Consider the following 7,215-nt stretch of genomic DNA (forward strand, 5'->3'; position numbering starts at 1 on the left):
ACGTGATTTTGCGCGTCTCCTCCGGCAGGGGTGCACCCCGGGGAGGAGCGTTAGGTACTTCAGGGGCATCCCTCCTGGCCACCGTGCATGGCACTATCAGGGTTACGCCTAGACTCTACCGCGCCGAAAGCCTAGTGGGGGTTGCGGTTACAACGACTCTTAGCCGGGATGGTAAGGCATTTGGCCTGTGTGTCCTCACCCCCGCCTAGGGCCGCCCCATCTCTTCCAACTCTGGTCACAATCCTGGCAGGGTTATTGAAGGGGCTCGAGGAGCTGAAAGGACGTGTTTCTAGCTGTGTTGGGAAGTTCATGGAGTGCGGAGAAACTTTTCCCCCAGAAAGTCTTATATAGAGGTTGAAGACTGGTGGAAATTAATCCACACAAAGTTCGAAAAGAGAATTATTAGCAGTACTAATCACGAGGGTACCAAATCCCAAGGAGACCGTAGACCGCTAGATTTGTAGAATTCACGAGGATATTAATGAAGGCGTGTCTCACGCATCGAAGCGTCAAGCGCGGAGCACGAACGGCCAAGGGGCGCCTCGTAAATGAGGAAGATGGGAACTTGAATTGAAGACGAGGTCAATGCCACATGTAAGATCAAAGTCCGAACCACCCCTGCCCAAAGCACCGCAGAGTTAATAATCCGACCCGAGGAGGAACCATCTCTAGTAAAACAGTCCAAGGACAAACCCCTTCCTACAGAAGAATGGAAGTGTTAGGCAGAACCAAGGCATTGCATGGTCCTCGAACTCAAGCCTATGAGGAAACTAACCACTCGGCTATACCTGGGTACTAGACAGAACCAAGGTATTGCATGGTCCTCGGACTCAAACCTATGGGGAAACTAGATACTTACAGAAGAATGGAAGTGTTAGACAGAACCAAGGCATTGCATGGTCCTCGGACTCAAGCCTATGGGGAAACTAACCACTCGGCTATACCTGGGTACTAGACAGAACCAAGGTATTGCATGGTCCTCGACTCAAACTTATGGGAAACTAGATACTTACAGAAGAATGGAAGTGTTAGACAGAACCAAGGCATTGCATGGTCCTCGACTCAAGCCTTGGGGAAACTAATCACTCGGCTATACCTGGGTACTAGAAGAACCAAGGTATTGCATGGTTCTCGGACTCAAACCTATGGGGAAACTAGATACTTAAGAAGAATGGAAGTGTTAGACAGAACCAAGGCATTGCATGGTCCTCGGAATCAAGCCTATGGGGAAACTAACCACTCGGCTATACCTGGGTACTAGACAGAACCAAGGTATTGCATGGTCCTCGGACTCAAACCTATGGGAAAACTAGATACTCACAGAAGAATGGAAGTGTTAGACAGAACCAAGGCATTGCATGGTCCTCAGACTCAAGCCTATGGGGAAACTAACTACTTCAAAATATCCTAAGTGTTAGACAGAACCAAGGCATTGCATGGTTCTCGGACTCAAGCCTATGAGGAAACTAACTACTTCAAAATATCCTAAGTGTTAGACAGAATAAGGCATTGCATGGTCCTCGACTCAAGCCTATGGGAAAACTAATTACTTCCGCATATCCTAAGTTAGGAAAGGATCAAAACCCTACCTGACCCTTGGGACGTAAGGGGACTGCCCACGCATACATTCTTTCCCCTTATCATTGTTACTGACCAATTGGCCGACATATAATTCAAGCTAAAACCATGCAAATAAAAGAAAAGAGAGGAACAGGCAGCGTGTAAAAAATAAGCAACTAAAATAAATAAAAGGGAAATTAAACTCCCATTACAACAAAGTGTCCATAGAAGTTGCGTGGCAAGAACCTTTTGTTGGACTTTCCCGGTTGGCCTTCGATCAGGTCCAACAAACTGGTGTGGGGTTTCCTCTTGTAACCATGTTGGCTGAGGAGGGGCTTCTAAGAAGGAGGTCTGCTTCGGTCAAAAAGGGTCGCCCAAGTCCCGGGAGGGTCCTCGGATGATCAAGCTGGGCGAAACGTCGAACGCGTCCTCTCCCTCTCTGGAGCCTCTCGGCAGCCTCGGCGAATACTTGGGAAGAAGAAGGGACGGCTACAGTAACAACTTCTGGTTCGGAGGGCTCCTCGGGAACTAAAATCCTCCTTGGTCACAGTAATTTTCTGAGCCGAGGATCGTTGGCTCGGATCACGTGCTTCGGAACCGGGAATGATTTCTGGACAAGAGTATACCCCAGATTTTGTAGGCGGCCCTAACTTGATTTTTGTCCTCGTTTATATAAACCGACGCCCTCAACACCTTCTGCAAGTCTTCCGGTTGACCAGGTGGAAGTGGCGCTCGAAAGCGTGCGGGTCTGCAAGGGGAAACACCACCACATTAGTAAAAAAAAAAAGGGGGGGGGGGGGAAGAAAAGAGGCAAGAGAACTTGAAACCCCTTCTACTCCCACTGCCCCACTTGGTATTCCCTCCGTTGTTGGGCAGTGAAGGCCATCATGCCACTCCCCTGACACGATGAGGAAATCCTCGTTTAGCCCCTTGCTGGACTCAGGGAGGCACTAGATGAGCCGCACCCTGTCATCCCTCGTCTTTAGGTAATAAGACTTGCCTTTAAGGAGCTGAAGGTTGTAGCACCAGTTCACGTCATGGTGGGTCAACCTTAGCCCCATCTTCTCGTTCAGGGCGTCCGCACAGCTCAAAATCCTAAAGACGTTTATTCCACACTGGGTAGGGGCTAACCGGAAGTGCGTGAGGTAGTTCCTCATCACCGGCCTTATGGGGATCCTCATCCCCTCTTCGAGGAAGGCGACAATGGGAATTACCACTTCGCCCTCTTGTCTTTGTAAGAGCTAATCCCCATCCTCACAATATCTCAGACCTGCATTGCCGGGAATTCTATAGTCGGCGATGAATTTCTCCATCGCCTCCTCAGTGTAGACGTATTTCTTAAACCTACCCATCCCAGTTGACGCCTAAAGGAACTAAGAAAGAACAGGTGAAGGAGAAGAAGGGGTAAAAAGTAAGAGAGTTCAGAGAGGGATAGAGTGACTTACTGGAAAGAGGAGGAGCTCCTCGGACAGGCTTTTTGTGCTGGAGATGTAAGTGAGAGTGTGGCTGAACTCAGGAAGGACGCGCGAGAATTCTTGATTGCAAATAAGGAACAGGAAGAAGCGGTTCGTTTGGGTATTTATACCCCAAATCGAAGAGCCATGCGGGTTTTCCCCATGCGGGTTTTCCCGCCCATAAATGTGAGACAAACCTCCACCGTTGGATTGGTAACGCCTCGTTAGACGTGAGGAGCACAGAGCCGCCTGAATTTAATGATGGGCACGTTGCGCGCTCCGGAACGTCAGCAACGCGCCTTGGGCAGATGAATAGACCCCAATGCTGACAGGGGGCGTAAGGCTCGACTGGGCACGGAGCAGGCCAGAGGATGTCAAAATCCTTCTCCCCGCCCGAGGATGCGTGCAGCAAGATTTTGAGGGGCTATTGTGGGGCCAGAAAATCAGGTACCCTTGGCCCACTCCAAGCCGGGACCAAGGGCCTATGCCGAGGATGCATGAGGGGTCCGAGGATGAAAGCGCGAGGACCGATCCCCGAGGAACATATCCGAGGATGACCCTGTCCTCGGGCGTCCGAGACCTCGGAAGAACACGAGCACCGCCCCACCAAAGAGGGAACTTCTTGAATATCAGAGGAGGAGAGGGTCCAGTGCCACACGTCGGCGCCGGGAGCATGGCGAAGGAGCAAGCCTTAGGCGAGCTGTCACCTCTGCATTGAATTCGCTCATCTAACCCCCCTGGCTGCATTAATGGGGATGTAACCCTTTGATAGGGTAACATTGATTATTGTGAGCCACTCGAGTACGGATGAGGCCTCTGATGGGACGGACGGTCAGAGGGAAGGCCAATGGATGATCAACAGAAGGAAGAAGGGGATAGGAGGGAGAGAACTATATAAGAAAGACGAGCAAAGCAGTAAGGAGGGGGGGGGGGATTTTTGATTATTCACTAGAAGGACATAGAATGACTCGAAGGTCATGTCAGTTTCAGGGGGGAACCTCCTCGGACGAGGGCTGAGGAGCTACACTTAGTTGTAAGTTGGGCTCACTCGCCTTCAATGGAAAAAGGTGGCTTGTGCTCCGTTGTTAGTCTGTTAGGGCCTAACCCTTCGACCCACTTTCTAAAAATGTATTGTTGGGAAACCTTCCTAAATCCGGTCCCTACACAAACCTTTATTTTCGGGATTTTATGTAAAGGATGTCAATTACAATGTATGTCAGCCTTTATGGATACAATTTATTTATTAAAAATCATTACCTTTTTGTTACTATAATCATCCTAATAAAGTGCATGTGTATTATACATTTTTTTTTCCAAATTAAACGCAGTTTCATTTAGTATAACACTACAACAAAATGTATTTTTAGCGACGAAAATTAGTGAGGAAATATTTTTCGTCGCTAAAAATACAGCTTTAGTGACGAAATATGAATTTCGTCACTAAAAGTGAAAAAAATTATAACATTTAGCGACGAAAAATAAATTTCGTCGCTATTGTGATCTGAAAATTGGGCGCCAGTGGAGGGAAATTTTGGCGCAAGTTTAATTAATCTATAGTGACAAAATATTTCATCACTAAAAGTTAAAATTTTTAGTGACGAAATATTTCGTCACTATAGGTATTGTTGTGGATAGTATTAGTGACGAAAATCCTTTCGTCACTATAAGGTAGTATTAGCGACGAAAAATATTCGTCACTAAAAATACTAATAGTTTTGCACTTATATGTTTTTAGTGACGAAATCACAATTCGTCACTAAAAGTATGCAACAGCGACGAAATTTGAATTTCGTCGCTAAAAATCTTAACAAAATATGGTTTCTTTAGTGATGAAAATAAAATTCGTCACTAAAAGTGTAACAAATTCTAGGCCTTTTGTGACGAAACAAAAATTCGTCACTAGAAGTGGGCAATAGCAACGAAATATTGTCGTCGCTATTGCCCACTATAAATACTCCCAAACAAAGTCACTAAGCATTCACCCACTCAGCAAAACAAAAAACAACACCCACTGGAGTTTTCGGTCAAAAAAAGAGAAACCCAAACCGATACACCGATGAACCGTCGCTGATAAGTGTTGCCTTCTTCGGCGACGCTTCGGCTTCCGCATCGGCAGCGACGCTTCAGCTTCCGCATCGGCGGCGACGCTTCGGCTTCTGCATCGACGGCGACGCTTCGGCTTCTGCATCGGCGACGCTTTGGCTTCCGCATCGGCGACGCTTCGGATTTCGCATCGTCGGCGACGCTTCGGCTTCCGCATCGGCGGCGACGCTTCGGCTTCTGCATCGGCGGCGACGCTTCGGCTTCCGCATCGGCGGCGACGCTTCGGCTTCCGCATCGGCAACGACGCTTCGGCTTCTGCATCTCTCCGCATCGGCGACGTTTCGAGCTTCAATCTCTCCGCATTGGCGACACTTCAAGCTTCAATCTCTCTGCATCGGTGACGCTTCGAGCTTTTCTTCACATCGGCGACGCTTTTCTTCCTCCGGCGACGCTTCGCCTTCGGTGACGCTTCGATTTCCTCCTCTCCAACGACGCTTTGCCTCCCCTTCGCGCCGGCGACGCTTCGCCTCCCCTTCGCACCAGCGACGGTGAGATAGAAACTTTGAGATCTTTTATTTATTTATTTATTTTTATTATCTTTTTGTTCTTATAGATTTTAAATTTGGTCTGTCAACAATCAAATATGGTTTTTGTCTCTCCAAATTCATGGAGTAAATGTTATGTTTGTTGTTATTTATTGTTACTGAGTGTATTACTAATATCCAAGCATGATAGCAAAGATGTAAAAGTTTAGGCTGTTAGTTTCAATGAGATGGCTGTTGGTTTCAATGAGATGGGTATTTGATCTCATTTTCAATTTGATTGGTTTTAGGCTGTTGGTTTCAATGAGATGGCTGTGATTTTTATGGGATTTTTTTTTTTTTTTTATATGGTTGAGAAATGGGTTTGCTTGATTTTTGGTTTTCTCCAGCTTTGTGCTATAATTTCCTACATGCTTTATAAATGGAGGTGAAATCATGATGGAGGCAAGGCTTGCTAAATTTTGAGTTGTGGGTGTGTTTGAATGTTAGTTTGTGGTGAATTAAGAAATGGGTTAGTGCCTTTTTGAGTTGCTTTTGTTGTTTTGGACTATGGATTAGCAGTAGTTGCTGTTTTTGTGATTTGTGCCTAGTTTTGTAATTTGAGAGTTTTTTTTTTTTTTGGACTATGGGTTAGGTTGGTCCTAGTTGATTGGTTTCTATGACTTCATTTATGTTTTGTTAATTTATATATATTTTTTTTAAACTTGGTTTAATTTGCAATTTCTGCTGAACCAGATCATGTGAAGTGTTTAATTTGGTTCTTTTTTGTGGTTTATGTATCTTCTTGTTGGGATTTTTATTTATTTTATTTTTTACATTATTATTTGGGAGTGTATCGTGAATATAATCAGTTTCTAATATTTTGACTTGAAGCTAAATCATTTGTTTTGCAATGTAGATCAGCCTTTATAGTTTAGTATATCTGATTCATATATTTATTGTAATGATGCCATTTCTTTTTCTTTAGTAATTATGGATGCTAGAAATTATAACAGGTTAGTTTAATGATAGAGGTTCATTAGTGGAATACGCTGCATTAATTTTATTTTATTTTTTTCTTTTATCTCCAGCTCTCTCTTCTTTGTGGCTGAAGAAATTGTGAGGAACAAGGTGAAGAACACAAGTTATGAAAGGTCTTTTGTTTATTGGGGTTGTGCATAAAAGTTTGAGATTATTGTGTTGTTTCTTCTTTTAAGTTCATGATTGTATAGTAAAGGGGTTGGTTTGTTTAATTGCCTAATTTGAGCTACAAATGCTTGTTTATATGTTGTGTCTTGTATGTTCTGAGAATCTGAGTGAGAAAGAAATGTTGGGTGTGACTTCTTTTTGAGCATGGCTTGGTCCAAATCAAGGTAGTTTAATGCTTTGCTTGATTTTGCTTTATTGTTTTAGGATTTTGTTGGTTATGGATATGGTGGATTTCATTTTTCGATGTTGGAATTTTGAGTTGAAATATGAATTTCAACTCACATGATAGCTATTGTGAGTCTGTGACATTGGCAATTTGACATTGAAGAAAAAAAATAACAAAGAGATGATTACAGTGGGTGGTGGGTGGTGAGTTGATTACCGATCTGTACGTCTCATTTCTCATCACAACCTTATCAAACATTTCT

This window comes from Quercus suber, unplaced genomic scaffold (assembly GCF_002906115.3).
Source record: "Quercus suber isolate HL8 unplaced genomic scaffold, Cork oak 2.0 scaffold_193, whole genome shotgun sequence".
NCBI classification, from domain to species: Eukaryota; Viridiplantae; Streptophyta; class Magnoliopsida; order Fagales; family Fagaceae; genus Quercus; species Quercus suber.